Source organism: Pantherophis guttatus, chromosome 3 (assembly GCF_059756535.1).
Source record: "Pantherophis guttatus breed Tessera chromosome 3, ASM5975653v1, whole genome shotgun sequence".
Taxonomy (NCBI): Eukaryota; Metazoa; Chordata; class Lepidosauria; order Squamata; family Colubridae; genus Pantherophis; species Pantherophis guttatus.
In genome coordinates, this window is record NC_142065.1 from 208,045,182 (window position 1) to 208,063,479 (window position 18,298).

At 40.9% G+C, this 18,298-nt stretch overlaps 1 protein-coding gene across 1 annotated transcript in view; it reads right to left on the minus strand.

The window, feature by feature from the left end:
* Positions 1-18,076, minus strand: part of FAM135B (family with sequence similarity 135 member B) — a 187,680-nt gene extending 169,604 nt beyond the window's left edge. The window contains exon 1 of the mRNA XM_034436027.3: positions 17,416-18,076. The gene's annotated coding sequence lies outside the window, so the exon portion shown is untranslated. The remainder of the gene's footprint in view (positions 1-17,415) is intronic.
* Between the last annotated feature and the right edge of the window lie 222 nt (positions 18,077-18,298).

Sequence of the window (18,298 nt, forward strand, 5' to 3'; positions counted from 1 at the left end):
AAATGGGTAAGGTCAGCAGTGAAGTGTCCGAGGGACGGAAATATGAATGAGATAAAATAGCTGTCACCCCTTGACCGCTTCCAAAAATCAAATAATCTTAAAAGCTTTGCTGCCAAGAAAATTTGGAAGGGAATTCTTAAACCCTCTGAGACTAAGGTAAGCACTTTAATAAGTAGAGCTGGTGGGAGAAAATATTTTTAAAATCTCATCCAGTGTTCTTATTCTACATTTTCATGATGGATATTGAGGAGAAGTTGAGTCTTGGAGTCAAGCCAGGAGCCGAGTTGTCAAGGGGGGAAAAGAGCACAAGAATGATATAATCTAGTTCACAAATCTGAAGTTCTTTTGTTTGGGTTAAGCTTCAGGAAATTAGTTCTGTAGGAAGTTAGCACCCACCCCTCTCCTAGAAGGGGGCAATCAGGACAAACAGATAGAAATATGCAGTTTCTGGGAAGTTGTATTCATTGAGTTGAAGGAATTCTTCAACTTTGCTTTTGAATACACTGTTCTGCCCCAGCTCTGGATTCCCAAGGATATTGACACACACCAATGGTCCTTATCAAATTTATTAAGTAGGAAGAATAAACCAAAGTCTGGCAAAGGTTGGCAACCAGCCCAGAAAACAAGATGTGATAAGACTTTTCCAAAAATGCTCTGATGATAATTACAAGTTGTTTCCAGCAAGAAACTTACTAAAGGCATGTGACTTAAATAGGCTAAGGGAGTGTCCAATTATCCTCAAGCCTTACTCTCGATGAGACCTCCTCCTCCTGAGTAGCCACTCCTGCCTTTTGGCAGCTCTGCGTGCTCGAGCATTGAGAAGAGGCTCCTCCACTTCACTCTCTCCACTTGAAGGAGCCTCTGGAGGTTCTGAAGGCCCTGGCTGAGTCTCTGCCTCCGGCACCACATCCTCTTCAACCTCCTCGCTGTCCGACGCGAGCGCTGGCTGTGCCGGCTGCTGGCGCAACACCACCCCAGCCTCCTCATCGTCGGAATCAGCCACGATCCACGCAGGCCGCTGGCGGGCCACAACATACACAGGCACACAGACACAGACACATAGACACACAGACAGACAGACACCCATACACACACACAGAACCACACACACACTGTATATATATATATATATATGCATTTTTCTGATTTCTGATGGAAGTGTAGGCAAATTTTTTTTCAGTCCCTTATGATCTCAAGCCTGAAACTCACTTGCACTTTTTTGATTGCTGCCCTTGTCTACTGTTCACTGTTGTACTTGACATTTGTATCCATTAGAAACTCAACGATCTCTAATTAGAACGTTAAATCTTTGTTTCAAGATGAATGTCAATAGACGAGACTACAGTATATGTGGCTCAAAACTGAACTACGGAGTTCAATCAATGCTGTTTGAGCATGATTATTTGGTTGGAAATATTTTTGGTCAGATACTCGAATGTCTGCAAGCATCCACCCAAGCTCAAAACATAGTGACTTTTTTGCACATGATTGTGTAGTTCTCTAGGCAACCCCACAGGCATAATGTACTACGATCTTCATCCAGAGATTGCCTGATTTCTCATTCAGGTGTGATCTTGCTTAGCTTTTGAAGGGCAGGTAAGTGTTGCCATCTGTTCGAGGTAAAGGTTGCCTTAAGTCAAGCCTGAACTTCTGGGGACTTCAAGGACACCATCATGTACTGTAGGTTTTTTAGCAATATCATTGAAATGGTTTGTCCAAGTTGGATAGAGAGATGATAGATAGATAGATAGATAGATAGATAGATAGATAGATAGATAGATAGATGATAGATACATGCCATCACTTTGCTAAACAAATAATTCCCTCAACACTGTCAAACTATTTATTAAGTCTGCACTACTATTAATCTTCTCATCGTTCCTATCACCCATCTCCTCCCACTTACGACTTATGACTGTAACCTTGTTGGTGGTATCCTTACGATTTATATTGACTGTTTCCCAATATGATTTGATTGCTTATTTGTACCCTATGGCTATCATTAAGTGTTGTACCTTATGATTCTTGATGAACGTATCTTTTCTTTTATGTACACTGTGAGCATATGCACCAAGACAAATTCCTTGTGTGTCCAATCACACTTGGCCAATAAAGAATTCTATTCTATTCTATTCTATTCTATTCTATTCTATTCTATTCTATTCTATTCTATTCTATTCTATTCTATTTGATTCGATTCATAGATAGATAGATAGATAGATAGATAGATAGATAGATAGATAGATAGATAGACAGACAGACAGACAGACAGACAGACAGACAGACAGACAGACAGATGATGGATAAATGATAGATAGATAGATAGATAGATAGATAGATAGATAGATAGATAGATGATAGATAGATAGATAGATAGATAGATAGATAGATAGATAGATAGATAGATAGATAGATAGATGACAGACATATATTTCAACTTACAAATCTACCAAATTAGAATGCAAGTAATCAACCAGAATAGAACAATGGTGGGCGGGCGGGGGGAGCTTAAGCATTAATGGAAGAGAGAAATCCAGGAAAGAAAAAAGAAGGAGTGTCAACGCTACACAGATACAAATATAGGATCATGTGGGTGTAAAAGGCTCCATGATTTTCATTGAACAATTGCAGGAAATTATAATGACAACACGAAGCAGCAAAAAGAGACATACAGAAGCTTAAAGCAAACTCTCTTACCAAAGCACCAACGATGTCTGGTAATGAAATGTACATCGGTAACGACATAGGTAAAGAGACTGTTCTGAATCCTTCTGCATCTTATTTTTTTATCAGTGGGTGATTCAAATGTCTAACATTTGTGAGACGTCAACAGAAATTGCTCTGGCCATGTTACCCCATGATTCATAGACCTCTATCACCTCTTTACTTTGTTTAACTTTGTTCTGAACATCAAATACTGTAGCCATGATTCTTGAGGTCTCATATTAATTTATTACTGTTCTTTCCTTATTTCAGAAAAGTCATTTCTTACTGTTCTTATTTTCAGATACACCCTTTTTTAAAAAAAATGAAGGTGGTAGCTAGAACTTTGCATCCTTCCCAAAACTTTACACACATTCCAAGAACTGTTGCACTTGAGATTTATACAACTATCTCATTACCTTAGCAGTTTTATGTTTCTTGACTTTCCTAAAATGAAATGTCAACATTTTTCTACTGCAAGCTAGGTGGACATTTTATTTAAATCGTGACTCTAGGGTACCTTTTCACTCCTTGGCAGCTCTAGAAAGATGCTGTACATATAAGCAGTGCCCCAAATATTTTCTTCTAGGGATGATGGAGCTCACAGTTATAGCTAAAACGGTACCATTATCCTGAAGTACACCCTGTTCAGCTTGGTTAAATGATATAGTAACGTCATTAGAGGTATGACACTAATGAGATGCAGCAATGGCTTTGGGGAAATGCCTTAATTCAGATTTTTGTTATGAGTGCAACTGTGTGTTATTGTGTAAAATAAGATGGTGAGGCGTCTGTGGAGATTCTGGAGATTCTGGAGATGAATTCTGGAGATTCATCCAGGTCATCTTTGTCTTTTATTCTTTTCCCCCAAAAGCAACTGAACTGTTTTTGTGATTTTTTTTTTCCCCTTTGAGGAAGAAGATGTTTTGCTTCTCATCCAAGAAACTTCATCGGTTCTGGCCGATGAAGCTTCTTCGATGAGAAACAGAACATATTCTTCTTTTTCTTCCTCGAGGGAAAAAATAGTCCAGTTGCCTTTTGAAAAAAGCATCTTTCAGTCAAGATGGTGAAGCCTATCAGAAAATAAAATCTCCTTCAAAGGGATTTATCAGGCAAAAGTTTCAGAGTTTATCTTTTGCTCTCCTCTGCTCTCTCTATGCCAGCGTTGAAAACGCTGACACAAGCCATTTTTGAGCCATTTTCAGGCTGTTTTTCGGGCCATTTTCTGGCTGTATTACAGGTCATTTATCTGCTGTTTTTCGGCTGTTTTTTCAGAAACCAGAAGAGCAGCTGGCGATGGTGCGCATGCCCACAGAGAGGGCTTTGCATGCCACCTCTGGCACATGTGCCATGGGTTCACCATCATAGCCCTATACATTTCAGACAAATGGTTGTCCAATCTCTTTTTGAAAGCATCTAGTGATGGACCAACAACAATTTCTGAGGCAAGCTATTACATTGTTTGATTGCTCTCACCATTAAAGATTTTTTTTTCTTTAGTTCTAGTAGTTTAGCTTCTATCTAGTAGTTTACTTCTTTAGTTTAGCTTCTATCCTTGGTTAGTTTCCAGCCATTGTTTCTTGTCTTAGGGAATATATGTATCTCAAGGTTGAAATGAAGGGTCCTTGGTGCTCTCTGAACTGGGTTGTTTTCTTGCAGATTAACCAAAATAGGTAACAACATCAGTGCTAGTCTAGTTCGGGTAACAAAATATCTTCAAGGAAACAACTAAGCTCAGGGAACACCAAGCACACCTGATTAATATTGTGTCATGGAAAATGTTTATTCCCAAAGATCCTGCTCCAGATTATAAATAAGAAGGCTGCAAAGTTTAAATGATCTCAGATCTTTTTAAAGGCACCCCTATGCTGGACACATAATAGATAAAGGTAAAGTTTCCCCTCGCACATATGTGTGCTAGTCGTTCACGACTCTAGGAGGCGGTGCTCATCTCCGTCTCAAAGCCGAAGAGCCAGCGCTGTCCGAAGATGTCTCCATGGTCATGTGGCCGGCATGACTCAATGCCAAAAGCACACGGAACACTGTTACCTTCCCACCAAAGGTGGTCCCTATTTTTCTACTTGCATTTTTTACGTGATTTCGAACTGCTAGGTTGGCAGAAGCTGGGACAAGTAACGGGAGCTCACCCCGTTATGTGGCACTAGGGATTCGAACCGCTGAACTGCCAATCTTTCAATCAATAAGCTCAGTGTCTTAGCCACTGAGCCACTGCATCCCACTGTGGACACATAATACAGGACTGTAAAGAAGAGAAGGTAGCTCATGCTTTCCCCTAATTTATTCATGGTTACATTTTTGTTCCTGTTTTTTTCTATCCGTATTCAGCCACAGATACATTCTCTGAGATACGTTTGCCAACATAGCTTTTCATAACCCAGGGTTGCATGAAATAAAACCAAATCCCATTGAAAAGCTGCAGTTGGCAAGGTTATGGAATCCAACTGTTGAATTATTTTATTCTCTTAAAATTGCATCTAAGGGCAATGTTTAAAATCAGCTTTCTGCACGATTACAGCAAGGGTGATGCATGAAATGAAAGTAACACATTGAAGATCATAATATTTCAAAATTTACTTAGAGAACAAGCTGCCTGAGAAAGGAGAGGAAGGGTCAAAACTCAAGGATTGCTTTAAGTCCAACAGAGCAATCCCAGTAGCTATTGTTGCTTAAGTTCTGAATATAAATATTTTTGCATTAGAACCGTCCCTTTAAGATTTGCCCTTTAAGATCCCTTTAAGATTATCCCTTTAAGATAATACACTAATTGCATAAACCAGTCGTGGTTACAAACATACATACACACTTAATATAAATATGTGCATTGAGAGCACAAAGTGCTTTAAGGGTAAAGAATCTGAAAGAATATGGTGAATTTTGTTAATATAAATGATGGTAGTCTATAAAGATTAATAAGTGCAAACAGGAATACATATTACTTACCACGGCAAGGAAAAAAGCAGACAGGGTTAAATTGATTGCTTTATTCTATTAAAAGAACATATCTAATTTTGTTTCTGTTTGGAAACGGCTTCTGGATTTTGTGCTTGTGATGGAAAAAATGAAACGTTGGTTTTGCTGATTAGATATGGTAGGTTTGTAGTTATAGAAATGGCTACTATATACTACAGGATATAGAATGGAATGGAATGGAATGGAATAGAATAGAATAGAATAGAATAGAATAGAATAGAATAGAATAGAATAGAATAGAATAGAATAGAATAGAATAGAATAGAATAGAATAGAATAGAATAACAGAGTTGGAAGGGACCTTGGAGGTCTTCTAGTCCAACTCCCTCCTTAGGCAGGAAACCCTACACCACTTCAGACAAATGGTTATTCAATCTCTTCTTAAGAACTTCCAGTGTTGGAGCATTCACAACTTCTGGAGGCAAGTTGTTCCACTTCCAATTTCTCCTTAATTCTAGGTTGCTTCTTTCCTTGATTAGTTTCCACCTATTGCTTCTTGTCCTGCCCTCAAATACGACTTCAGCAACAGAGTGGTCAACGCCTGGAATGCTCTACTCAACTCCATTGTTACAGCCTCAAACCCTCACAGCTTCAACCTCAAACTGTCTACCGTGGACCTCACCCTAAGAGGTCCATAAAGGGGGCGTGCATAAGCGCACCAGCGTGCCTTCCGTCCCTCTCCTTATGTCCCCATTTATTCGTACTCATTTCCTTTGTTTATGTTTATACCTATACCGGCTATCTTGTAATTTGTTTGACAAATAAATAAATAAATAAATAAAATGGCATGTTTCTCAAAAGCCAGTCGTTCTCCTTGTCTCCCCATCCCTCAAATATCTTGTTTTCTGATCTATTAAAAAAAATCTGTAACATGTTTGCTTTGATAGCCCAACTCAGAGCCATTGCTCTGCTCTGTTCAAAACATTTTCTACCTCTTAAATTCTCTACACCTATCTGGATTCAACTGGATACGGCACAACTGGGGACCCTAACTATAAAGGACCAGAAGCCTCTTGAATTTCTCTAGAACTCGCTGATAAATTTGAATTCTCAATTTGACAGGGTTAAAAAAAAGAAGAAGAAAAGACTAGATACACGAGGAGAAATCAAATGAGTTGCGGTTAATGCAATGTAAGTAAAATAAAGACAGATGATATTCATTTTTTAAAAATTATTCTGAATTCATTCTTTTCTTTCTCCTGGCCTACCTGCTTTTTGAAATGAAATTCCTGCACACCAGAAAACAAATAAAGAATGGAATGGAATGGAATGGAAGGGAATGGAATGGAATGGAAGGGAAGGGAAGGGAAGGGAAGGGAAGGGAAGGGAAGGGAAGAGAAGAGAAGAGAAGAGAAGAGAAGAGAAGAGAAGAGAAGAGAAGAGAAGAGAAGAGAATTATTTATTGGCCAAGTGTGATTGGACACACAAGGAATTTGTCTTGGTGCATATGCTCTCAGTGTACATAAAAAGAAAAGATACATTCATCAAGAATCATAAGGTACAACACTTAATGATAGTCATAGGGTACAAATAAGCAATCAGGAAACAATATCAATATAAATCGTAAGGATACAAGCAACAAAGTTACAGTCATGCAGTCATAAGTGGGAGGAGATGGGCGACAGGAACGATGAGAAGACTAATAGTGATGCAGACTTAGTGACTAGTTTGACAGTGTTGAGGGAATTATTTGTTTAGCAGAGAGATGGCATTTGGGAAAAAACTGTTCTTGTGTCTAGTTGTTCTGGTGTGCAGTGTTCTATAGCGTCATTTTGAAGGTAGGAGTTGAAACAGTTTATGTCCAGGATGTGATAACTCAGACATGGAACATCACTCAGCGGCTTTAGGGAAATGTCTGTTCCTCAGCCTAACCAACAACATGTTGCAAATACATTAAATATTTTGAACATTTGCAAATAAGGTAGCTTTTTTTTTTTCCTTCCAGATTTATTCAGTTGCTCTTTTTGGTTTTAAACCTCTACCTGGATTCCAGTTATTCTGTAAGGGAGGAACTACTTTGTCTTCAGGGCTCCTTGGTGCTTTCTGAGTTTGCTTGTTTTCTTGAAGAGGTGTCATTACCCTAACCAGGTAACATCTAGTTAACATTACCTAGAAATGTCTGCAAGAAAACAAGCAAGCTCAGAGAGCCCCCTCATGTCAACTATAAATATTCTCCTTTATTGCTTCTCTGTCTTCATTACATTTATTTATTTATTTATTTTATTGTATGCAATTTATATGCCGCTCTATCTCCGAGGACTCAGGGTGGCTCACAACAGTAAAAATGCATAGTTCCTCATTAAAAACGATATAAAATTAAAGTTCCAATTTAAAACAATTTAAAATTCATTAAAAAAAAAAAAAAAAACCATCAGTCCAGGCTGCGGAACAACCAGGTCTTCAAATTGCGGTGGAACGAGTGAAGGTCAGGGGCCAAAGGAAGTTGGTTCCAGAGGGTGGGTGCGCCCACAGAGAACGCTCTCCCCCTGGGGGTCGCCAGCCGACACTGTCTGGCCGATGGCACCCTGAGGAGGCCCTGTCTCTGGGAACGCACCGGGCGATTGGGGATTGTCGCTGGCTGCAGTGGGTCCAACAAATATCCCGGGCCTAGGCCATGAAGGGCTTTGTAGGTGATAACCAGCACCTTGAACCTCACCCGAAGGGCAACCGGTAACCAATGCAAGTCGCGCAGGAGGGGTGTAACATGGGAGTGTCGGGATGCTCCCATCACAATCCGCGCGGCTGCATTCTGCACCAGCTGAAGCCTTCGAGTGGTTTTCAAGGGCAGCCCTAGGTAGAGAGCATTGCAGTAGTCAAGACGGGAGGTGACCAGCGCATGAGTAATGATGCGTAGGGCATCTTGGTCCAAGTAAGGGCACAGCTGGCGCACAAGGCGAACCTGGGCAATTGCCCCCCTGGTCACGGTCGCTACATGATCTTCCAGAGACAACCGTGAATCCAGGAGGACACTCAAGTTGCGAGCCCTATCCACCGGGGGTAACACCTCACCCCCGATGGTCAACGATGGAACATCTCGATCGGACCAAGATGATGGTACTCACAGCCACAGCATTCTGTTTCCTATAATGGTCAATAAAAAGGATTCAATATTCTAGAATTCCTGCGACCAAAAGTCAATGGCAGCATTTCTCTTTAGCTTTCACTGATCGGTAGGGATGGGCGTATTCTTCGGTTCTTAAGTTACCCAAAAACTATCAAATATAAGGACAGATGAGGAGGTTAGTTAGATCAAGTCCCGCAAGATAATTCCACCTTCCCAACAATAAAACCTTTGGAGATACTCAAGAAATTGTGGTAGAGTTAGTCCCTTTCATATTTCAGACATTGCTGAACTACAACTTCCAGAAGTTCTACTCAGCTAAGGAATGTTGGGAATCATAGCCCAGCGATACCTGGAATGCCACATGCAGGCCGCCCTTGTTAAAAGTTTTTCCCCTTCTCCTCTCTCTCTCTCTCTCTCTCTCTCTCTCTCTCTCTCTCTCTCTCTCTCTCTCTCTTTCCCTCCCTCCCTCTCCCTCTCTCTCTCTCTCTCTTTCCCTCCCTCCCTCTCCCTCCCTCTCTCTCTCTCCCTCCCTCTCTTTCTCTTTCCCTCTTTCCCTCTCTCCCTCCCTCTTTCCCTCTTCCCCCTCTCTCTCATCTCATCCCACCTTTCTTTTTAGTTACCAAGCAAATTGCAATGGTTGGACAATTATGGAGATCCAGTTCTTCCATTACCTTTTTATCCTGAATTACTGAGATAGAAAAAGAAAAGAATATTGGGGGTCAAAGTTGAAGAAATGATGGGAACTGAGCAGGAAACTTTCAGTCTGCACATTAGTGCAACTGAGAAAATGGAAAGGAAAAGGATAAAGGAAGAGGAAAGGGGAAGGGGAAGGAGAAGGGGGAGGGAGGGAGGGAGGGAGGGAGGAAGGAAGGAAGGAAGGAAGGAAGGAAGGAAGGAAGGAAGGAAGGAAGGAAGGAAGGAAGGAAGGATAGCTCTTCCTGGAATAGTTGCTCAGAGCGTTTTCCCAAGACACTGAAATCATAGGGTTACCTTTTACCTCTCCCTAATTGTGAGAAAATTTTAGAGACAGTAAGAAGCCACATTTTGGGGAAGGCTGCATCATATATTCTTCTCAGGCCCAGATTTGATCTTTTTAATTCAAGGCAAGCTTCCTACAACATGCCCTTCTGAAGTTCATATTTCTCGTTCTGCAATAAAGCCCTTAAAACTTCCCATTCAAATGAAACATGAACATATAGAGGAATGTTTAACACTTGCATTTTAGCTAGTTTCTTAGGGAGAAATAATCCTTCCTCCCCCTGGCATTTCTGCCTAAACTCAATCAAAGGGAAATGTATGAAGCCTTGTATAGCCTTCCTTCCTTCCTTCCTTCCTTCCTTCCTTCCTTCCTTCCTTCCTTCCTTCCTTCCTTCCTTCCTTCCTTCCTTCCTTCCATCTCCTTCCTTCCTTCTTTCAATCTCCTTCCTTCCTTTCTTCTCCTTCCTGCATCCTTCCTTCTTTCCTTCCTTCCTTCTTTCCATTTCCTTCCTTCCTTCCTTCCTCCCTCCCTCCCTCCCTCCCTCCCTCCCTCCCTCCCCTGCCTTCCTGAGAATGTCCATGGATCCAACTTCCAGAGGTCCAGATCCAAAGGTCTACAACACGATCCCATTCATTCTCTTTCCTTCAATAGAAACCATTCGCCTTCTTAATGTTATTTCATTATGCTAAACTAATCAACCGAAGAAAAACACAAAGACAAGCATTAACAGCGTTAACAAGGAAGTCGCCCTTCCTAATAGCTGCCTTTTGTTCCATTTTGGTTTTGGGGTATCTATATTTAGAAGAAAACTCATCTCTTTTGAAAAGAGTTTTGAAAAGAAAATATAGATTTGGCTTAGAGTAATGAACCCCTTCAAAAACGTATTGTGAATGTGGAGTTTTGTGTTTCTCAAACTGAAGCAGCCATGTTGTTTTTTTATCCCAGGCAACACAACACAGGATTACGATGTTTCCCTGGTTTGCTCCGCGCGTGTCGCAGATGCTCCTCCGTGAGCGCCCGATCCCCAGCATCGTAAAAGCCGCCAGAACAGCTGAAAAACAGCTGTCTGGCGGCTTGGAAACTTTCTCCCTGGGCAAAGGGGAGAGAGGAGAGCCGACAGGTGAAGGTAGAGCTCCCCAAGTGCCCTAGGAGAAATTCTGGGGTGCGAAGGGCGAGAGCTCCCTAGAAGTCTGTCAATCTGCTCCGGACCTGGGACGACTCTGCTATTTAGTGGAGCAAGACACCGCGACCAATTCTGCCAATAACAAATGAAGGGATTTCCAACATCCTAAATTGATGCAGGCAGAACAAGCCAGGAGAAGTCAGACTGCAAGTATCTAAACTTAACTCCTGTCTTATAGGCCTATCAGAATAACAGAATAAGAAAGTCGGAAGGGACCTTGGAGATCTTCTAGTCCAGCTTCCCACTCAAGCAGGACACCCTACACCAGGGGTCAGCAACCTGTAGCTCTGGAGCCACATGTGGCTCTTTCACCCCTCTGCTGCGGCTCCCTGTCATTCAAAATATGTGTCACAACTGCCAATGTGCGACACCCACCAACACACGATTTATTGAGCTTTTCAACCCCCGGTAGGTCCACCATGGATAAATCCAAGAAAAGAAAAGTTTCAGAAGAAAACAGAACATTTAATTCAACTAAATATGCTAGTTTTATGGCCGCTCAAGAAATAGTCAGGCACGGGAAGGGTTTTGTGGCTCCCGGTGTTTTCTTTTCTGTGGGAAACGGGTCCAAATGGCTCTTTGAGTGTTTAAGGTTGCAGACCCCTGCCCTACACCATTTCAGACAAATGGTTGTCCAACCTCTTCTTAAAAACCTTCAGTTTTGGAGCACCTACAACATCTGGACTCAAGTTGTTCCACTGATTAATTGTTGTAACTGTCAGGAAATTTCTCCTTCGTTCTAGGTTGCTTCTCTCCTTGATTAGCTTCCATCCTTTGCTTCTTGTCCTGCCTTCAGGTGCTTTGGAGAATAGGCTCTCCCCCTGTCCTTTGTGGCAGCCCCTAAAATATTGGAACGTTGCTATCATGTCTTCTTTTCATTAAACTAGACACACCCAATTCTTGCAACTGTTCTTTCTATGTTTTAGCCTTTAGTTCAGTTCCTGATTTTTTAAAATTAAAAGTTGTTGAAAACTGCTAATTTATTCATTTATTTGTTTGTTTGTTTGTTTGTTTGTTTCAATTTGTATACCGCCCTTCTCCAACAGGACTCAGAATTTCCTTGTGAACCATGTAGAAGGAAGGAGGAAGAGGAGGAGGAGATAACTTTTGCATAATTAGCTCTCGAAAATGGAAAGTAAACCTAGAAATTTAGAACAATTAATTATTAATTAATTAATGACAGAACAAGTAATCACTGGAATGGCTTGCCTTCAGAAGTTGTGGGTGCCCCAACACTGGAGGATTTCAAAAATAGATTGGACAGATTTTTGTCTGAAATGGTGTAGGGTCTCCAGCTTGAACAGGGGATTGGACTAGAAGATATCCGAGGTCCCTTTCAACTCTGTTATTCTATGTTCTACGTTCTAAGTGTTAATGCCTTGGTAGTACAGTGGTCTAAAGCACCCTGTTATTAAGACCAGCTGTCTGCAATTACTGTAAGTTCAAGGTTCAAGGCTCAAGGTTGACTCAGCCTTCCATCCTTTCTAAGGTAGGTAAAATGAGGACACAGTTTGTGGGGGCAATAAACTGACTTTGTATAAATATACAAAAGGATGAAGGCTATTGCTTAGCACATTGTAAGCCACCCTGAGTCTCCGGAGAAGGGCGGCATATAAATCAAATTTAAAAAAAAAAATGTTGGGCACATAGAGCTGCCAGATCTAAAACAGTGCAAGGATTTTTCACAATAGATGCAGCCATGGCTGCTATTTTCAAGAACAGTTTTGATCAACTCAGAAAGAGATTCATCTTTACTTATCAACATTGTCATGAAATCCAGTTTAGTAGGTCAAGATTAGTCTGTCTTTGGTTTTCAGAAGCTAGGAGCTACCACCACAATTTAAATGATAATTTTCCCAAAGCTCACAGCAAGAGATAGCATCCTGGTTCCTGTGAAGCCTTTGATTTTATCTATGTATATGACCTAGAAAAGACCACTGGCCCCTCCAACTTACACACCGAGAGAAAAAGAGGAGAGTGTTAACTCATAATGACTGTCCCTTTTATCCTAAAATGTATCACACAGGAGAAATGGAACATTATCAATTTATTCCATTCTCTAAAAGTCACACGTACTGTAGGCAAGAACGTTATCTACAAACACACATGCACACCAGTGGTGAGTTGCCCCCGGTTTGGACCAGTTCGCAAGAACCGGTAGTAAAACCAGCGGGAGGCCCCGCCCACTGTCCCGGATGTCGTCATCACCAATCTGTGCATGCGCAGAAGCCAGCGTGCGCGCGCAATCCTGTTGCGAACCGGTAGTAAAGGTAAGTAGAACCCACCCCTGATGCACACACACACGCTAACACAAGTTCAGTCAAGTGCCGGGGAAATCAGAAGATCCAAATAGTTCAAATGGGAATAAAAATGTATCGCAGGTTTAAGCTCTCTACAAGAATCTGACCTACTAACGGTGAACACAAATTGGCGGTAGATAAAAGTCAAAGTCAAATCCAAAGGACTGGATTTAGATCTCTTGTGAGCATGAAAGGACTTGAGACTGATAAGGTCTTTGACCCCTCCCTCAGGCTCATCCTGGTAATCTCCCACAGATTGTATTCTTTAACTATTATACATTATTTTTACCTGCTATATAATCCTAAATTTGAATAAAAACCCAATCTCTTGCCATTTGTTGGTAGGTATCATGAAGGTAGGATTATAAGTGGCAGTTGCACACAGGGAGGCAGCAAAAATTGGAGTGCATTCCTAAACGCAGCAGAATATTCTCCATCTTATTTTTCTCTGGATTTCATTGATTTTTAAGGCCCGGTAAGTTCAATGTTTTTAGGTAGAATTTAAAAGTAATATCCAACTTCTCTGGGAATTTTTCAACTTTGACTCCTTAAGTATAACTAATAATATATTGTGAAATAACTCAGGTTACCTGGAATACAGGTCCAATAGAATAGAATAGAATAGAATAGAATAGAATAGAATAGAATAGAATAGAATAGAATAGAATAGAATAGAATAGAATAGAATAGAATAGAATAGGAATGCAGAATAGGAATGCAGAATAGGATAGGATAGGATAGGATAGGATAGGATAGGATAGGATAGGATAGGATAGGATAGGAATGGAATGGAATGGAATAGAATAGAATAGAATAGAATAGAATAGAATAGAATAGAATAGAATAGAATAGAATAGAATAGAATAGAATAGAATAGAAGTTGGAAGGGACCTTGGAGGTCTTCTAGTCCAACCCCCTGCTTAGGCAGGAAACCCTATACCATTTCAGACAAATGGTTATCCAATCTCATCTTAAAAACTTCCAGTGTTGGAGCACTTACAACTTCTGGAGGCAAGTTGTTCCACTGATTAAAAGTTTATTCTCTCTTTGATTAGTTTCCATCCATTGCTTCTTGTCCTGACTTCAGGTGCTTTGGAGAATAGCTTGACTCCCTCTTCTTTGTGGCAGCCCCTGAGATATTGGAAGACTGATATCATGTCACCCCTAGTCCTTCTTTTCATAAGACTAGACATACCCAATTCCACCAACTGTTCTTCATACGTTTTAGCCTCCAGTCCCCTAATCATCTTTGTTGCTCTTCTCTGCACTCTTTCTAGAGTCTCAACATCTTATTTACATCGTGGTGACCAAAACTGAATGCAGGATTCTAAGTGTGGCCTTACCAAGGCATTATAAAGTGGTCTTAACACTTCACGTGATCTTGATTCTATCCCTCTGTTTATGCAGCCTAGAACTGTGTTGGCTTTTTTGGCAGCTGCTGCCCACAGCTGGCTCATATTTAAATGGTTGTCCACTGGACTCCAAGATCCCTTTCACAGCTACTAGTATTGAGAAAGGTACCACCTATACTGTACCTGTGCATTTTGTTTTTCTTGCCTAAAAGTAGAACCTTCCTTTTTTGCCATTGACACAAGTAGTCATCAACTTATGACTGGGCCCAGAATTTCCTTTGCTAAGGAAGGCAGTGGTTCATTGAATCGTGCCCAGTTTTATGACTTTTATTTTGCTATGGTCGTTAAACGAATTTGGCTTCCTCCATTGACTTTGCTTGTTGGAAGTCTGCTGGGAAATTTTCAAATAACAATCATGTGATCTCAGGATGCTGCTACCATCATAAATACGTGCCAATGGGTGAATTTTGATTGCATGGCTAGAGTTATTGCAACAGTTGTAAGTGAAAGCATCAGTCATGAGTCTCTTTCTTCAGTCCTGTAGTAATTCTGAACAGTCATTAAATGAATGGTTGTTAGTCAAGAGCTACTTGTTACGGGTTCTCTGCCTGGAGTATGTTCAAACTGAGATCGGATTGAAATACTTGCCTTAACTGGTGGCACAATTCAATGACCTAAATTCCCCTTTCAGCTTTTTTTCAATTCTAGACTTGTTAATACAAATGATCAAGCAGTTTACACGTAAGAAAAGAAGAAGCCATTCAAGTCAGGAGCAAAATTAGAAGTGTAGAAGTTCTAGAATTGTGGCTGGTGGATATTTGAGAGGCTGCCGCAAAGAAGAGAGGAGTCAACTTATTTTCCAAAGCACCAGAAGGCAAGACAAGAAACAAGGGATGGAAACTAATTAAGGAGAGAAACAACCTGGAATTGAAGGAGAAATTTCCTAACAGTGAGAACAATTAACAAATGGAACAACTTGCCTTCAGAAGTTTTGGGTGTTTCATCACTGGAGGCTTTTAAGAAGACAACCACTTGTCTCAAATGGTATAGGGTTTCCTGCTTGAGAAGAGGATTGGATTAGAAGACCTCCAAAGTCCCTTCCAACTCTATTCTGATTGATTGGTTGGTTGGTTGGTTGGTTGGTTGATTAGATCATAGAAGCACAGACAAAAGATGGTGTGATTGTGGATCTTAATGCATAAGTAATATTTAGGGAAAAAATGCAACTAATAGTGCTTCTTCCAATTTATATTGGACGCACTGGATTTGCTGCAGAATCATGGATTTCCTCATTCCAAATAAATCCAAGTGTTGTCACAAGGATTTACCCCCAAATTTAAAGTTCATATAATATTGTGGTCCACTTTAGTCCCCTGTTCCAAAAAAATATGAACTGAATTCATCCCTGAACTGAAGAGTCAAGACAGCCACTTGACTGGAAGTATTGGATCTGCTCCTTGAGCAGGAGGTTGAACTAGAAAACCTCCAAAGTCCCTTCCATTTCTATTCTGATTGATTGATTGATTGATTGATTGATTGATTGATTGATTGGATCATAGGAGCACAGACAAGTGTGTGATTGGGTGTGATGGTGTGATGGTGTGTGATGGTGTGTGATGGTGTGTGATGGTGTGATTGTGGCTCTTAATGCACAACTTATATTTAGGAAAAATGCAACTAATAACGCTTCTTTCAACTTAGCTTCTTTCAACTTAGATTGGACGCGCAACTGGATTTGCTGCAGAATCGTGGACTTGCTCACCCCAACTAAGTCCCAGTGTTGTAACCAGGATCGACTCCCAATTTAAAGGTGTATAATATTGTGGTCCGCTTTAGTCCCCTGTTCCCCCCCAAAAAATCCGAAGTGAATTCATCCCTGACCTGAAGATTCTGGGCAGTGGGCACGCAAGAGTGCCCATTCTCTGAGACACACTAGACCGAACAATATCTTCGGCTCAAGTCAGGTTGCACATGTTTTGTTAGAGAGAAGCTTGCAAAGCGATCTCTCTTGCTATCGATTTCTGTTGCTGAAACATCAGAGCTGGAAAAGCTGAAGAGAATCCGCGAACCTTGGAGAAAGAGGCTGCCTCTCTGTGTATCTAATACTACCTTAGGTGATCCAATACTCTGACGCATGATAAGACATCAACTGTGTAACCCAATGTTTTGATAACACAGGCTTTTATGAGCTCACCCACCACCACACACACACACAATTCCATCTTAGCTTTCCCCCCCCCTTATTTTCCCAATATGTAACCTTTTGGCATTGCACACAGTATACAGGACTTAACATACACACCAACAACACAGAGACAGGGAGACACAAACAGATCTGAGTCAATGTCAAGTAAATCACTCTGACAGATGTTCTGCCAAAGTGTAGCAATATCCCCCTCTCTCTCTCTGTATGTGTGTGTGTTTAAGAAGATTATCTGCTGCTATGTCAGCCTCTTATCTAAGCAACTGCTCACTTTTTATTCCGAATAAACTCTGCCAGCATCTTTTTCACCTTCTCGGTGTACAATTGCTGTATCTCTTCCGAAGCATCTCCCTTCGACAACAGATATCAACATTTGATGAAGCTTTTTTCTTTTTGCTTTTTGAACATATGTGAATTTTCTCCCCCCTCAGTTGCTGATAAAGGAGGAAAAACAGAAGCTTCTCTTTAAAAAAAAGAAAGAAAGAAAGAAAGGAGGAGGAGAGAGGAAGCAGGCATTGCTGATAGGGAAAAATTATTATTTGTTTTAAAGATATTTGCAATCAAAAAGATACATCAATAATTCCAATGCAACCAAGGGCTAGAGATTGGTGGACAGAAATGAGGAGGTTGGGATATTTACCTGGGTATCCTTTGGCTCCTCTGCAGTGCACTCTTCTCATCTCTTTCTTTCTCCCTCCTTTTCTATCTGTCCATCTCCCAGAAAATGACAGAGTAGTGAGTGCTGCATCTCTCGGTTGTAGCGGCTGAGCAGTCCGACAAAGCCAATTTGTAAAAATGCAGCCAATGCAGCCTCTGGCTCCTACCAGGACTGCTGCTGCTTTTCCTGATACTGATGATGCTAAAGAGGAGGAGGAGAAGGAGGAGGAGGAGGAGGATGTGGATGGTGCTGATGCTGTTGCTATGGTGACGGAACTTGGCAGTACTCCACAGTGCAACAGCTGCTAGAACTCCTGGTTCTTTCTTTTCCAGGCAGGACCCAAAGTTAGTTGCAGTACAATCCGAACGTAATTGCCAGGTATAGTTTTGGTGCCATACAGCAGTTCTTGGTCAGGGACCAAGCTTCTGGAAGCATCTCTTTCTCAGAAGATGGAGACAGAAAGTATCTTCAAGAAGAACAGGAAGAATATGGAACAGAAAGAACCTTAGGAACTGCCAAAGTGATATATTGCTTATTTAGTCTCCTAAAAAGAATATCCATGTTAAAACCAGGAATCATGCATCCAGACCCAAGAGGACGACAAACACAACTGAGGCTAAACAACAACAATAACGATCCAGCAATGAAAAGAAACAGTGAACAATTTCACAGTGTACCTGAGATCTACAAGGCTAAATTATATTCTCATAAAAACAGGAGGGAAAATGGAGGAAGTCATCCAGGAAACTTAAGGAACAATAGAGAAACCAACTAACATTTCCCATGTGACTTCGTACAAAATGTTTATCCTAAAATAAGTTTGCAAATTGCCATTTTAATAGAATCTAAGAGGCTTAGAAAGCGT